This window comes from Perognathus longimembris, chromosome 28 (assembly GCF_023159225.1).
Source record: "Perognathus longimembris pacificus isolate PPM17 chromosome 28, ASM2315922v1, whole genome shotgun sequence".
NCBI lineage: Eukaryota > Metazoa > Chordata > Mammalia > Rodentia > Heteromyidae > Perognathus > Perognathus longimembris.
In genome coordinates, this window is record NC_063188.1 from 93,452,858 (window position 1) to 93,466,991 (window position 14,134).

The window sequence follows — 14,134 nt, forward strand, 5'->3', positions numbered from 1 at the left end:
TAATGCTAGTTTTCCTGTCACTGAAGCCTTATTTCTCAACAGATAAGTATCAGAAGTATCTGAAATCAGACAGTGGGATTGCATGGAGTCTCTGACAGAGCATCATGGCACCATCTTCTACCCACAATTCTTCTTTTTAAAAAGCAACACCTTGGGGCTGGGGATATAGCCTAGTGGCAAGAGTGCCTGCCTCGGATACACGAGGCCCTAGGTTCGATTCCCCAGCACCACATATACAGAAAACGGCCAGAAGCGGCGCTGTGGCTCAAGTGGCAGAGTGCTAGCCTTGAGCGGGAAGAAGCCAGGGACAGTGCTCAGGCCCTGAGTCCAAGGCCCACGACTGGCCAAAAAAAAAAGCAACACCTTGGTTACTAGGAGAAAATTGAGAGCCTGATCAAGGTAACTGCCAACCATGAACTATTACCTTACTTCCATTAGCATAAACCTGGATTGCACAGAGGCATGCCATTGTAAAATTGAAATGGCGTGTGCAAGACAGGACTCAAGAAAGTCGACAAACAGCATGAATAAATTGGCCAAGCCATTGACTCCTACTCCTTTGGTACCTCCATCTACCGCTTCGCCATATTGCTTTTAATTTACATTGAAAGCTTCATGGGGAGTTCCCTTCAACCACAGCATAGGGGAGGTAAAACTTCATGCTTGGTTTACAGATAGATCTGCACAGCATGCTAGCACCAGCTAGAAGCCCATAGCCACTACAACATATAGCCCTCACAGAGGTGGCCTTGAAAGGCAGTAATGATGGATAATCTGCCCAGAAGGCACAACCAGGTTATAAATCAGGTTGTCCACTTCTATTAGCAGGGGAGAGAGCCTCTAATATGCATGTTAGTAATTCACAATGGTTGCCTAATAAGTTTGTTGGTTATTCAGACAATGAGAGAATAAGGTTGAAAAATGGATGACAGACAGGGAGTAAAGATATGGATGGATGAATTTCTCAAAATGGAGAGATATTTATATCACATTAAATGCCTAACAGAGGTCATTCACTTCAGAGATGGCCCTGTGAATCAGCATAAAACACAAGGTCACCTCTGCTATGGGTATTTCTTAGTCTTTTTCTCCAGCTACTTTTTCCTTAAGGAATAAGAGGATAACATTGTAGCTCTCACCTGTTGATAACTCAAGGATTCTGCACCATCCTTGATGGCTTCAATAACCTAGACTCTAACTATGATATTGTTCGTCCTGCCTACAACTTTTCAAATATTTCTCAATTATCTAATTTAAATTATGTCATCTTAGTTTTCACGAAGACTTTGACATAAAATACAAGTCAAGTTTTAAAAACATATTCAGCTGAGAGTCTTAGAAATGTGGGTAAGTTGTACAAGCTGTCTAAACCTTGGATTCTTCTTTGAAAAATGGTGAGCACTTCCTCAGAGTATTAGATGGACTTAAATGTTGACTGCATCATTCCTGATACACAGCTAGTACAAAAAATGGTAGTGATGATCAGTCTTTCTGAATGAAATCAAAGGAAACTGAAATGAAATCTGCCAGGTTAAGTGGATATCTAATGCATCTTTAAGAAGTGCTGTCAATTAGTAGTAATAATCACTAACACTTGCTAAGTACTTGTACATCAAGTGCTCTTGTAATAACCTTATTGGCCTTATCTCATTTACTCTCCATAACACCATGATGATTATTGCTGTAATCTCATTTTACGTATTAGGTTAAGTAACTTGCTAAAAATGATACTACTTGTAAATATCAGAGGTGGTATTCAAACCCCATTTTGTCAGATTTAGAGTGCAATACTAAACACTACTTTGTGGTACATTCACATCTGTTCAAAATAGAACATGCAATCACAAATCCACCAATCTTCATTCTGCCTTTTGCAATAAGAGCCACAGGGCTCCAGTGCCTACATGCCTTATATAATCAGGTCCACTCAGGCCATCACTTCTCAATCCTTCTCAGTGTTAGAAGTATTGCAGCAGGAAGCATCTGATCTGGCTTCACCAGGAACTGTTCAGAAGGCCTAGATGACAGCATCTAGAAGTACAGGAATTTAACTCTGTATAAGGAGCAGTGACCAGTGAGAGATGTGAGGCAAAAAGAGATTAGAAGACAAATTCTCCCTTCTCCCTCCTTGCTAGAGATGTTCTTAAGAGCATTGGCTTAGTGTAGAAATAAGTTGCATAAGTGAGCAATCAGCTATATTCTTCAAGTTCTGACCAGCTTGTTAGTACATCACCTTGCATTTGCTTTCCTTCTCTGCCTTTCCCCCGTTTCCCTCATTCTGGCTGCCCTGGAACTGCACCTGTCAATTAGGGTGACAAATTGTCTTGGCTTGCCTCAGACCAATGGGATTCCTGGGATGTACAACATTCAGTGCTAAAACCAGGAAAATCCCAGGCAAACCCTACTCCCAATAATTAAAAAAAAAGAAACAGTAGCACATGAGCATTGAATTAGGCCCTGTTTTCCAAATAATTCTGGGCATGCCAATTGGTGGCAGGAGCGGTTCTAGAAAGCGAATTCATAGAATGCGATTTTAGAAGTAGACTGAAAAATGATGTAAAAGCAAAAATATTTCTATTGCTGGTTGTAAGTGAGGACAGTAATAATTCCTGGTGTCCATCAGCATCAGAATTACTCAAGCTAATATATAGGTTTGCAAATTAATTATGATGAAGTACAAGGGATTAGGAGATCAAGGGTTTCCGCCTTTGATTAGTGTGGGGATAGGAAAAATTATAGATTGTTGTGTGAGATGGTTGCTTTTGACACTATTGAACAAAGAAATGACAGGCTCAGCTCAGATAATTGTCTATTTAAGGTGCCTTGGGAAGGTCATAGGCTTTCATGGAATCATTTAGAGAGACACTGCTTTCATCAGCAACTGGGTGCCTTGCTGAAAATCTGTCCCTCAGTTAACTATAGAAAAATGGCAAAGGAGACAGAATCTACAGCCTCAGGCTTTTCTTATACCAAAGGCACTGGGTTCATAAGAAACAAATAGAAATTTGAGAATAGGATGGTGACATTCGAGTGAGCAAGGCTGAAAATGTTAATCTCCACTCCCAATCTCATTGGGGTTAGAGAAGCAATTTTTTTCTCATATACTAGAAGCTAGCAGCCTTTCCAAACCTGGAGACCATCCATTCCTATAAAAAAAAAATACAACAGACTGAATCATTTATAAGCAACAGAAATGTGTGGGGCACAGTTCCAGAGCTGGTAGATCCAAAGTCAAGACACTAGTAGGTTTAGTGTCTGGTGAAGTCTCATTCTTCAAAGATGGAATCACCCAGATGTCTTTATATGGTGGTTGGGATAGAAAGACAAAAAGGACAGGAAAGGACAAATGTTGTATCCTCATGTAGCAGAAGGGTTGGAAGGGGAAATGTACCTCAAATACTCCCTCATACCTCTTTTATAAAGCTGATAATACTAATACTATCCATGGTGGTTCTCCTCTTCTAACTTAAAAGGCTCCAAAAAGCCTCACTTCTTAGTACTACCACATTAGTGATTAAATTTTGAGGGACATTTTCAGACCAGAGCACCACCTGGGACAAATCCTCTTCAAGGACACTTGTTCTCAAGATTTGCCCCATTTTCCCTCACTGATGCCATACCAATCATAGGACTTATATATCAGCACATAGCAAGAAAGAAAAACGTGGGCTGTGCGCTAAGAAGAAGTGGTATGACCATCGAAACAATTCCAAGACTCAATGTATTGTCACCAACAAGCCTGTACATCAGGTACGGATAGCTCACGCCTGTAATCCTAGGTACTCAGGAGACTTAGATCTGAGGAGTATGGTTCAAAGCCAGCCTGGGCAGGAAAGTGTATGAGACTCCTATCTCCAATTAACCACCAGAAAACCTAAGTGGACTTGTGGCTCAAAATCGTAGAGCACTAGCCTTGAGCAAAAGAACTCGGGAACAGTGCCCAGGCCCTGAGTTCAAGCCCCATGAACAACCAAAAAAGATTAAAAAGAACTGTGGTAGTGCCAATGAAAGCAAACCTGTAGGAGTGGATTATAAAGCTAGATCAAGGTGAATTGATTTTCACAGCAGCACTCTCCCATGACGATGTATAATTCCTGGGTAAGAACACCCAAGGCTGACCTTAATGCATTGTAAAATGGTTCCTTGAAGCTTGGGCAGATTGTGATAATTGTTGGTTGCAAACATGTTGCCTGCCAGAAAACAAGAAGTTCCAAAGGCAGGAAGGGGGAAAATATAAGAATAGATTATATATTAGCTCATTTTCTATTACAACAACAAAATCCCTAAGACAGGCTAATTTTATAAAGAAAAGAGGATAATTTCGTTTTGGAGATGTACTTTGGACAACCTTATTGGTTTGGCCCCTGTGGTATTTACATACTTAATGGCAGATGACATTATGACAGGCGAACATATGAGAGCAAGAAATCAGATGATCAGACAGAAAGCAAGAGCGAGACTCATTGGTCAGATATAGGCTTTTATCACAACTAATTCTCAACTAACTTACTTCAGGAAACCAGTTTCTCTTCCTAAGGGCAGGGTTCCAAAGACCTAAGAGCCTTCCATGAGGCCACATCTGGTAACGGTTTTACCACCACACTGAGGATCAAACCTCCAACATACGATCCTTTGCATCAGAACCATGGTGCATTGCTATGTATAGCTGGAGGACAATTCAGGGCACTGAAATGAGATCATGAATTTTTTAATTCATGTAATTGCATGAATTCATGTAACTCTGTAGATACACCAATTTGGGTTCTGGTCTTTTAAATGATTTTTAGAAAAGTGATACCTGACTTATTTCTCTTGGAGAATCCATTGAATACTCACTGCTTTAAGGAATAAAGAATGCTCTGGTGAGGACAGCAACTCTATCTTCAAGAAATTTAAGGAGTCTTTAACTCCATTTCCTGCATGAAGATCTGGAAGTGTTTCTCTTTAACCAGGTTCTTGAGTCATCTAGATGGAGCCCCCAGTTTCCCTTAAAAGTGTGCGCTCTCTCTCTTTCTCTCTCTAATACCTTGCTTTGCCACATTAAATATTCAACTTAGCTGTCTTCTGTATTTTAATATTCAAAATAGGAGCTGTAACCATGAACTTAGGCTAATACTAAAGGGGATATTGAGAACAGGCTCCCTTTCCTCGAGTTGCTGTTAGGTTCCATCAGAATGGAGTATAAGCAAGAGAGAAGTAAGTTCTTGGGATTTTCACATTCAATCTCTCCTAGTAAATCCTTCCACTATCCTCCTCCATGAAGGTCAAAGCTCTCCATACAGCCTTTCTGCCTCCAGATTCATGTCCCAACCCCCACCTTAGACTAAAGCTATTATCTGAGTCCATGTTACTAGCTCCAGGTGATTACTCTGTTCCTTTGGGCTTCTCAGTACCTGGCCTCACAATTGTAAATAGTGTACTGCCAAGTTCTCTTTAAATTATTTGACTTTAACATCTGTTTCCTGCCAGGATCTTATACATATTTGAGATATGTTGGCTACAGAACATGTGTTGGATGATATATGTTGGAATTTTGAATTATATCACTTCTCAAAATGAGTATTCTACATTCCTGTATATTCCTTTTTTGTTGTTGTTGTTGTTGTGGGACTTGAACTCTGGGCCTGGGTGCTGTCCCTGAGCTCTTCAGCTCAAGGCTAGAGCTCTACCACTCTGAGCCACATTGCCACTTCTGGTTCACTGGTGGTTAATTGAAGATAAAAGCCTCATGGACTTTCCTGCTTGGGCTCGCTTTGGACCATGATCCCCAGATCTCAGCCTTCTGTAGCTACAATTACAGGCATGAGCCACCAGCACCCAGCTATCCTGTATATTCTTAAGAGCATTGTTCAGTCATGAAGGGGGTAGTGGCAGAATAATGACAATGTGGCATGATATTTTCCCTTCTAGGAAGGCAGATTTGTCCTGGGAAAATAATTGGAAATAAAAGACTCATATAGAAGTAGGGTTCACCATAATCTTTATACGAGAGAAAATTTGCTGACATTGGAAATGCTCATTTGTAGGAAAATCATGCTTTTGAAAAAAAATGTTGAGGATCACAGATGAATCTCATAAATTTTGTAAATACATAGTTAAATATATAAGAGTATATACAATTTTGTAAAACATATATATGATAGATATATCATTGTGTATTGTATATGTATGGTATCTAACTATTTTACCAGTAAAGACACTGAGTGGGGAATAGTTAGTGACATATACTCAGGGGCATAGAGTTTATGAATTTGGATTGAAGGAGGCTACAAGTAACAATATTCAACTTAAAGAAGTTTAAACAACAGAAGCATTTATTTTTATCACCAAGAGACCTGATGGTAGGCAATTCTTCAGTTGGTCTGGCAGTTCAATTTCATCATCCAGGACGTCTGTTCTTTCTGTCATTCAACGTCAATTTTTTGTCCATGTATTTTTTGCCTCATGGTCACAAAATGACTGCTTCAATATTAACTATCACACTAGAGGGCAATAATCAAAGCAGTGAGGCCTTAGAAACCATCCAGTTTACATCAGGTTCTTTGGGCTCGTGGAGGCCTAGGAAGCAACTCGAGGTTTATAAGAATACATGTATACTGCATAATGAGTTTTCACACTATAACAATCTAGTAATCCTGTTTAAATGAAATGAAACAAAAACAGAAACAGAATCTACCTTTTCTTGAATTCAAACAAATGGATTGGAGAAGATAATCTGCAGTCTGTTACAGCTCTGCCTGCCTCTGATTAGGAAATAGACTGGTAGGGAATTCACCACGTTAATTGTAGTTAATGATGGATGGGGAGATTATGGAGAATTTTTTGTTTTCTTCCTTATTATTTTCTCTTTTCAAAAGATTTATGAGGGGCTGGGAATATGCCCTAGTGGTAAAATGCTCGCCTTGTATACTTGAAGTCCTGGGTTCGATTCCTCAGCACCACATACATAGAAAAAGCCAGAAGTGGCGCTGTGGCTCAAGTGGTAGAGTGCTAGCCTTGAGAGAAAAGAAGCCAGGGACAGTGCTCAGGCTCTGAGTTCAAGCCCCAGGACTGGCAAAAAGCAAAACAAAACAAAAGATTTATGAGATGTTATTAATATCATGAAAAATTTAGAATTTTAAAGTAGCATAAGTAATCATCTGTAAGACTTTTAAAGACTTATTATATATGTAATGTGTGTTTTGTTAAGTTTACCCAGTAGTTCAGCTTATTTTAGTAAGACCTATTCCTGTACTTTGACCATCCAGTTCTATAGATGTAAATGTCATCTGCAGTTACAATTATGAGCCTTGCAGTGAAATAGTCGACAGGGGTAATGGTGAGTGGTGAGCAAGCTATTTTTTCTCGAGCACTCTCAATTGCCTTAACAACTGAAATCCTTCCCAGAAAAGCCATAGAATGTGGAGGTAAATTCATAATATATTTAACTGCTGGCAAAACTTATAAATGACAAGGTTGTGAGAGTAATCACATCTAGATTTATTTACAAAAATACCCAGAGCCGCATATCAATTTTTGCACCATTTTTTTTTATGGAAACTGGGCTGCCTTTCAACAAATTCCAAAGGTCTTTGAATTCAGTATAACTCACAAATACCTTGGCATTTTTGAGACACAGATGCACATATACAAAAAGAATAAGGTGGTAAATTGTTCATTTTCTCCAGGGTGTTCATTTTCCCAGAGAGCGTAGTATCATCCATAGTATGATCTAGTGATAGAAATGTTTCAGGTACTGATCACCAATTCCTGTGTGCCCGCTACTGTTCTAAGTGCTGAACAGGCACTCACTCCATCCACACAGAAGTCCTATGTAGAAGGTAATATTAGCCTCGTTCCATTGACAGTGTTAAGGCTCACAGAGAAGAGACATTTTGCTAGTACCAAGGGAGTCAGAATATAAACAAAGAACAATCAAATTCCAAAGCCCAGGTTTTTAGCCACTTGCTGTACTTACCTACTATTTTTTATGTTTAACTCATTTAGTTCAGTTCTCTCTTTAAAGGTACCTGATATTTTGTTCTAAGAAGATCAAAAATAATTTGATCAAGATTGTTTCCTATCATCCATACACAATGTAGTCATTAAAGGAGGATGGATGCCCTTCTGTACTCCAGGGTTCTTTCTTCTTTCAAGTGAGAATGAGTTTTTGGATTATTTATTTCAATACATCTCTGGAATAACCTATCTGGCCTGTAAAATGCTAAATTGTTCTCCCCTTCCTTCAGTTCCACTGCCTTCACTTCTCATGAGATTCTCTGCTGCTTTTAAGTTTCCTGCACCTAAACTAGGACTGACTTTGCCTTTTTGTTCATGGACCTTAAAAGAAAAGAATTGAATGCCTGTCAATTTAATTATTGAATTGAAACAAAGACTCTGTAAGCCACATAGACCTCCCGGCTTTTGGTACATGATAGTGGCTGATAGCTCATAGATGAATTCTTTGCCGGGAACTGCCCTAATCTTCAGTTATCTAAGTTAAACATTGCCATTGAATATACATATTACCCCTCCTCAAATCCCATTTTCTTATCTTGTGTATTTGAATATATGGAAAAAAACATGTCAACAAACAAGTTTTTCATACAAAGTCACAAGATTTTTTTATAGCAAGAAATGTTTGGAAAGGCTTCAAATCATGATTCTTTTGGTCTCAGCCCCCTGAGTAGCTAGGTTTACAAACAGGAGCCACCAGTATCTGGTTTTTTATGTGGTTTTTTGTGTGTATGTGCTTACCTTGGGACTTGAACCCAGGACCTAGGCACTGTCTCTAAGCATTTTGCTCAAGGCTGGTGCCCTACCACTTAAGCTACAGCTACACTTCTGAATTTTGATGATTAGATGAAGTTAATGGTTAAGAGTTAATCTGAGGTTAATGATCCTCAAATCTCAGCCTCCTGAGTAAGTGGGATTATCGGCACGAGCCACCAGCACCTGAGTCATTATATAATATTTTCAAAAAATCAGAAAGAGACAAAGGACGAAGCAATGCCACAGTGATACTCACAAGACAACATGTTGGAAATTAACTTTACAATTTGGAGAGAGGGGATTGCGGGGGAGGGAACATGGGAGAAAAAATGAGGTAGAGGGTAACAATGTTGGACAAAAAAATTTACTCACTACCTTACGTATGTAACTGGAATCCCTCTGTCCATCACCTTGAAAATAAAATAATTTTTAAAGTACTAGGAGGCTATGAAACTCACAGTAGTGAATGCAAGTTCCCAAAATATGAAGTTTTACATGAAATCTTAAATTATATCACTGCCAACAGATACTGTCAGTTGAGTTTTCCTTATAGTGACAGGCTCACTTTGTTCATGTTTGAGAAAATTCCTGGTAGATATTTACATCAGGGAAACTATAGTTTGTCTATAAGTCATTCTTCAAGTAAAAATGATGCTTCCTGAACAAAGCCATTCATTCCATTCACGAGTCAGACAACTCCACAAGTCCTTCACCTTGAGACAATCATCAATCTTTAGTGTGCAGCGTAATTCTCATCTCATCACACAGACTACTTGCAAGGGAGAATTCAAATGGTATAATTCTGTAGAAAAACTTACAGTCCAACAAAATGACTACTAAGAAACTGGCACCTGAACAGTAGGGGAAATAAAGAAAGTCTACATTATTAATGAAGTATATAAGTTTAGTCTTAGTAGGAACCAAAGAGAGGAAAATTTGGATTCTTACACATTTTTATAAAATAATTTTGTTACTTAAAGTTCAATATATCAGCACACTGTGAAATTTTCAACTATGTGTTATTATACGAGCTTTGCCTTTTCTTCCCTGACCAATCCTCACCTTACCACAAAAGTTTCTTGAGATTGGAAACAATGTATAGATCACAGAAAATAACCTATGCTTGTTTCACAAATGTTTGTTTTAGTAACAAGTATATTTACCAATCAAGACATAATATGAGCTGGGTGCCAGTGACTCATGACTGTAATCCTAGATACTCAGGAAGTGGAGACTTTAGGACTGTAGTTTGAAGCCAACCTGGGAAGGAAAGTACACAAGACTCTTGTCTAATTAGCCATGAAAAAAGCTGGAAGCGGAGATGTGGCTCAATTCATGGAGCATTAGCCTTGAGAAAGAGAGAGACAGAGACAGAGACACAGAAAGACAGAGACGGAGAAAGGAAGAAAGGAAAAAAGCAAGGAAGGTAGGGAGGGAGGGAGGGAGGGAGGACTGATCTCAGGGACAGAGCTCAGGCCCTGAGTTCAAGCTCCAGGACCTCTACCAAAAATGAAAGAAAGAAAGAAAGAAAGAAAGAAAGAAAGAAAGAAAGAAAGAAAGAAAGAAAGAAAGAAAGAGACACAATATGAATTTTTAACTAAGAATATGTAACAGTCTAATTGAAATAAACAAGTTAATATTCGGAGACAGATACATTTACATACATAGCTAGAAATAAGACAAATTTTGTCCAACACAATCTTTAGCTATAAAATAGTTTAATCTCTCCATTTTTCTGTATTCCTGTCTCTGACACTAGCAAATACCAAAGGCAGAATATCTGCAATGTTAAGACTGAAGTTTGGTGAACAGGGCATATACGCTTACTCTGAGATGACTAGGATTACTTTTTTGCCACATAATAAGCACTGAGTTGACTATAACACACACACAGGTATACACACACACACACACACACACACACACACACCCCACAGACTCACATGCACACATGAACACGTTATACAATAGGATAGAGAGGAAATGGGGCTTTTGACAAAGTCAGTGGAAAACACTAGGGAGGTGAACATATATGTTTAGCAGAGTATACTGTGGTTCTAAAATTGATAATGCTACCTATTCTACATTTTTCTTTAATTTTAACATAATAGAATGGACCATAGAGGTCATTGGTCCAATCCTAACAATCTGTGTATAAGAAAAAAGTGCTCAGTGAACTAACATTTATAGCCTATGAAAAAAATACGTAAAAAGAAAGGTAAATTATTTTGTTATGGTTGTTTGAGCTTCTCCTCCCAACCTCACATGCCTTCACACATTTTATACCTGTTGAAGATTCTAGACTCCTGTCTTTGTTGAGACAGAAGGTGACAGAATTGCTTTCCTCTAGATTTACTTTGCCTCATCATTCATCATTGTCTAGGTGCTTGTGCATATAGCCACTTTATTAAATTACTATTTGAATAATTTTCAAAACCACTCATTATAAGATAAGTTTACTAGCAAAATGTAGTTTGAATATTTCAACTTTGAAGGGTTAAAGAAAAATAGGTATTACAGTATAGTCTTGTCATACATCTAATTAACTGCATGAATTACACTATATACATTAGGCAAAAAAGTATGATTGTAGTGTAGGTTGCTATTACAAGGTACCATAGACTGGGTGTCTTAGAAACAACAGAAATCTATTATTCATAATTCTGGAGACTAGAAGTCTAAGAAAAGGACGCCAGCATGCTCAGGTTCTGTTGAGGGCCCATTTCCTGGTTATAGACTGCTTACTCCCCTTTCCCCCACCCCCCACCCTCGCCGGGCTTGATCTCAGGGCCTGGGCAATCTTCCTAAGCCTCTCTGTGTTCAAGACCTTACCACGTAAGTCACAGCAACACTTCCAGCTTTTTCTGAGTAGTTTATTGGAGATAAGAGTTTCACAGACTTTTCTTCCTGGGCTGGCTTCAAACTGTGATCCTCAGATCTCCGCCTCCTTAGTACTTAGGATTACAGGCATGAGCCATCAGCTGGGCCCAGCAGCTGCTTACTTGTATCTTTCATGAGAAGAAAGAGGACAAGAGAATTCTCCATGTCCCTTCTTTTTTTTTGCCAGTCCTGGGCCTTGGACTCAGGGCCTGAGCACTGTCCCTGGCTTCTTCCGGCTCAAGGCTAGCACTCTGCCACTTGAGCCACAGCACCCCTTCTGGCCGTTTCCCATATATGTGGTGCTGGGGAATCGAACCGAGAGCTTCATGTGTAGGAGGCAAGCACTCTTGCCACTAGGCCATATTCCCAGCCTCCATGTCCCTTCTTATATGAATGCTATTTTTACTTACAAAGGATCCACAATCATGATGCAATTAATTACTTTCCGAAGGCCTCACATTCTAATTCCATGTTATTTCAGTTTAGGATTTCAACATAAAACTTTGAGGGAACAAAAATTCATTCTGTTGTAGAGAAGTAATTATTTAAAACTTTTAAATATTTAATATCAGGTGGTCTTGAGGAGCTTTTCACTGAATGGGAATACTGGCTAAAGAGAGAGAGCATGAGCTATGACCCAAGAATCTAACATTCTTTCATTCAGTCTAGCAGAAGTGAGACGTTCATATTTTCTGCAAATGCATACTGAAGTTCTAGGTTCCAAAGATACAGCAAAAAGCAAGATAAATAAGGTTCTCTAATGGTATCTTAGAAGATTTCTTATAAAATACACACGAGTGTGTGTGCACAAGGGTGTATGTGTGTCTGTACTTGCCTTGGGGCTTGAACTCAGGCTATGAAAATGCCCTGCTTCTGGGCTGGGGATATAGCCTAGTGGCAAGAGTGCCTGCCTCGGATACACGAGGCCCTAGGTTCGATTCCCCAGCACCACATATACAGAAAACGGCCAGAAGCGGCGCTGTGGCTCAAGTGGCAGAGTGCTAGCCTTGAGCAGGAAGAAGCCAGGGACAGTGCTCAGGCCCTGAGTCCAAGGCCCAGGACTGGCCAAAAAAAAAAAGAAAAAAAAAAAGAAAATGCCCTGTTTCTCCTTATAGTGTAGTGGAATCATATTATTTCAAGGTTCAACAGGGCACGTTTAGACATGTAGAATATTATATACATTTAAATTTTATTCATCCTACTAGGGTATTCTCTGAATTACTTGGATCTGTGATTTGGCATTTATCATTAGTCTTGCAAAATTCTAGGCTATTATTTCTGCAAATGTTTTCTTTAATGCTGTTTGAAAAGAAATGTAATCATTACCTTACTTATGTAATGGTAACCTCTCTGTACATCACTGTTACAATAAAAAAAATTTAAGAAACTCCAGTCAAACCTGTTAAATCATTTGTTATTATTGCACTGCTCTTGGATGTTCTATTCTAAGTGTTTTCTTCTCATTTTTCTTTTATTTCTGGTGTGGATAATTTCTATTAATTTGTCTTTAAGTTTCCTTGGCTGTGTAGAAATTGATAAGTCCATCAAAAGCACTGTTTATCTCTATTACTGTGTTTATTATTGCCATTTGATTCTTTCTAATAATTCTAGAATTATTAGAAATGTACTAAAATATCACCTAGTTTTTCCATTAAGGTCTTTGCCATATTAATCATAATTTTTGTCATATTTTTTAAATTTCTATCTAATTAGTGTGTGTGTGTGTGTGTGTGTGTTTGAACTGGAGATTGAACTCAGGACCTCATACTTAGCTTTTTGTTTTACTTGTTTTTTACTTGTGGCTTCAGCTCTAACACATGAGACACCTCCAATGCCATCTTTGTGCTGGTTAAAGATAAGAATCTTGTTCTGGCTCCAAATCAAAACTTTCAGATCTCACCCTGCTGAGTACCTAGGCTTATAGATGTAAACCACCAGCACACTGCTCCATCAGATTTTTTTTTTTTTTTTTTTTTGCCAGTCCAGGGCCTTGGACTCAGGGCCTGAGCACTGTCTCTGGCTTCTTTTTTGCTCAAGGCTAGCACTCTGCCACTTGAGTCACAGCGCCACTTCTGGCCATTTTCTGTATATGTGGTGCTGGGGAATCGAACCCAGGGCTTCAAGTATACGAGACAAGCGCTCTTGCCACTAGGCCATATCCCCAGCCCTCCATCAGATTAACTTTTTTTTTTTTTACCATATATGTCACATCTGAATCTAGTTCAATGATTGGCTTGTATACTGAAAAAAACTATTTATTCTTGCCTTTTTAAACCATGCTTCGTTTTCTGTGCTGACAGCCCATACCATGTATAGGATGGAATATCCTGAAGTAAATATTTTATGCATCCCTTTCCTTCTGATAAAGCTTTTTAGCATGAAAGTTTTTTGTTAACTTACTCAAAATGTGAGATTTGTTGTTGCTATGGTTACCCTCAGGAAGCCTAAAGCTTCAAATTCTTCCAGTGGTATGTAGTGTTTAGGGTGTGAGCTGCTTTGCCAG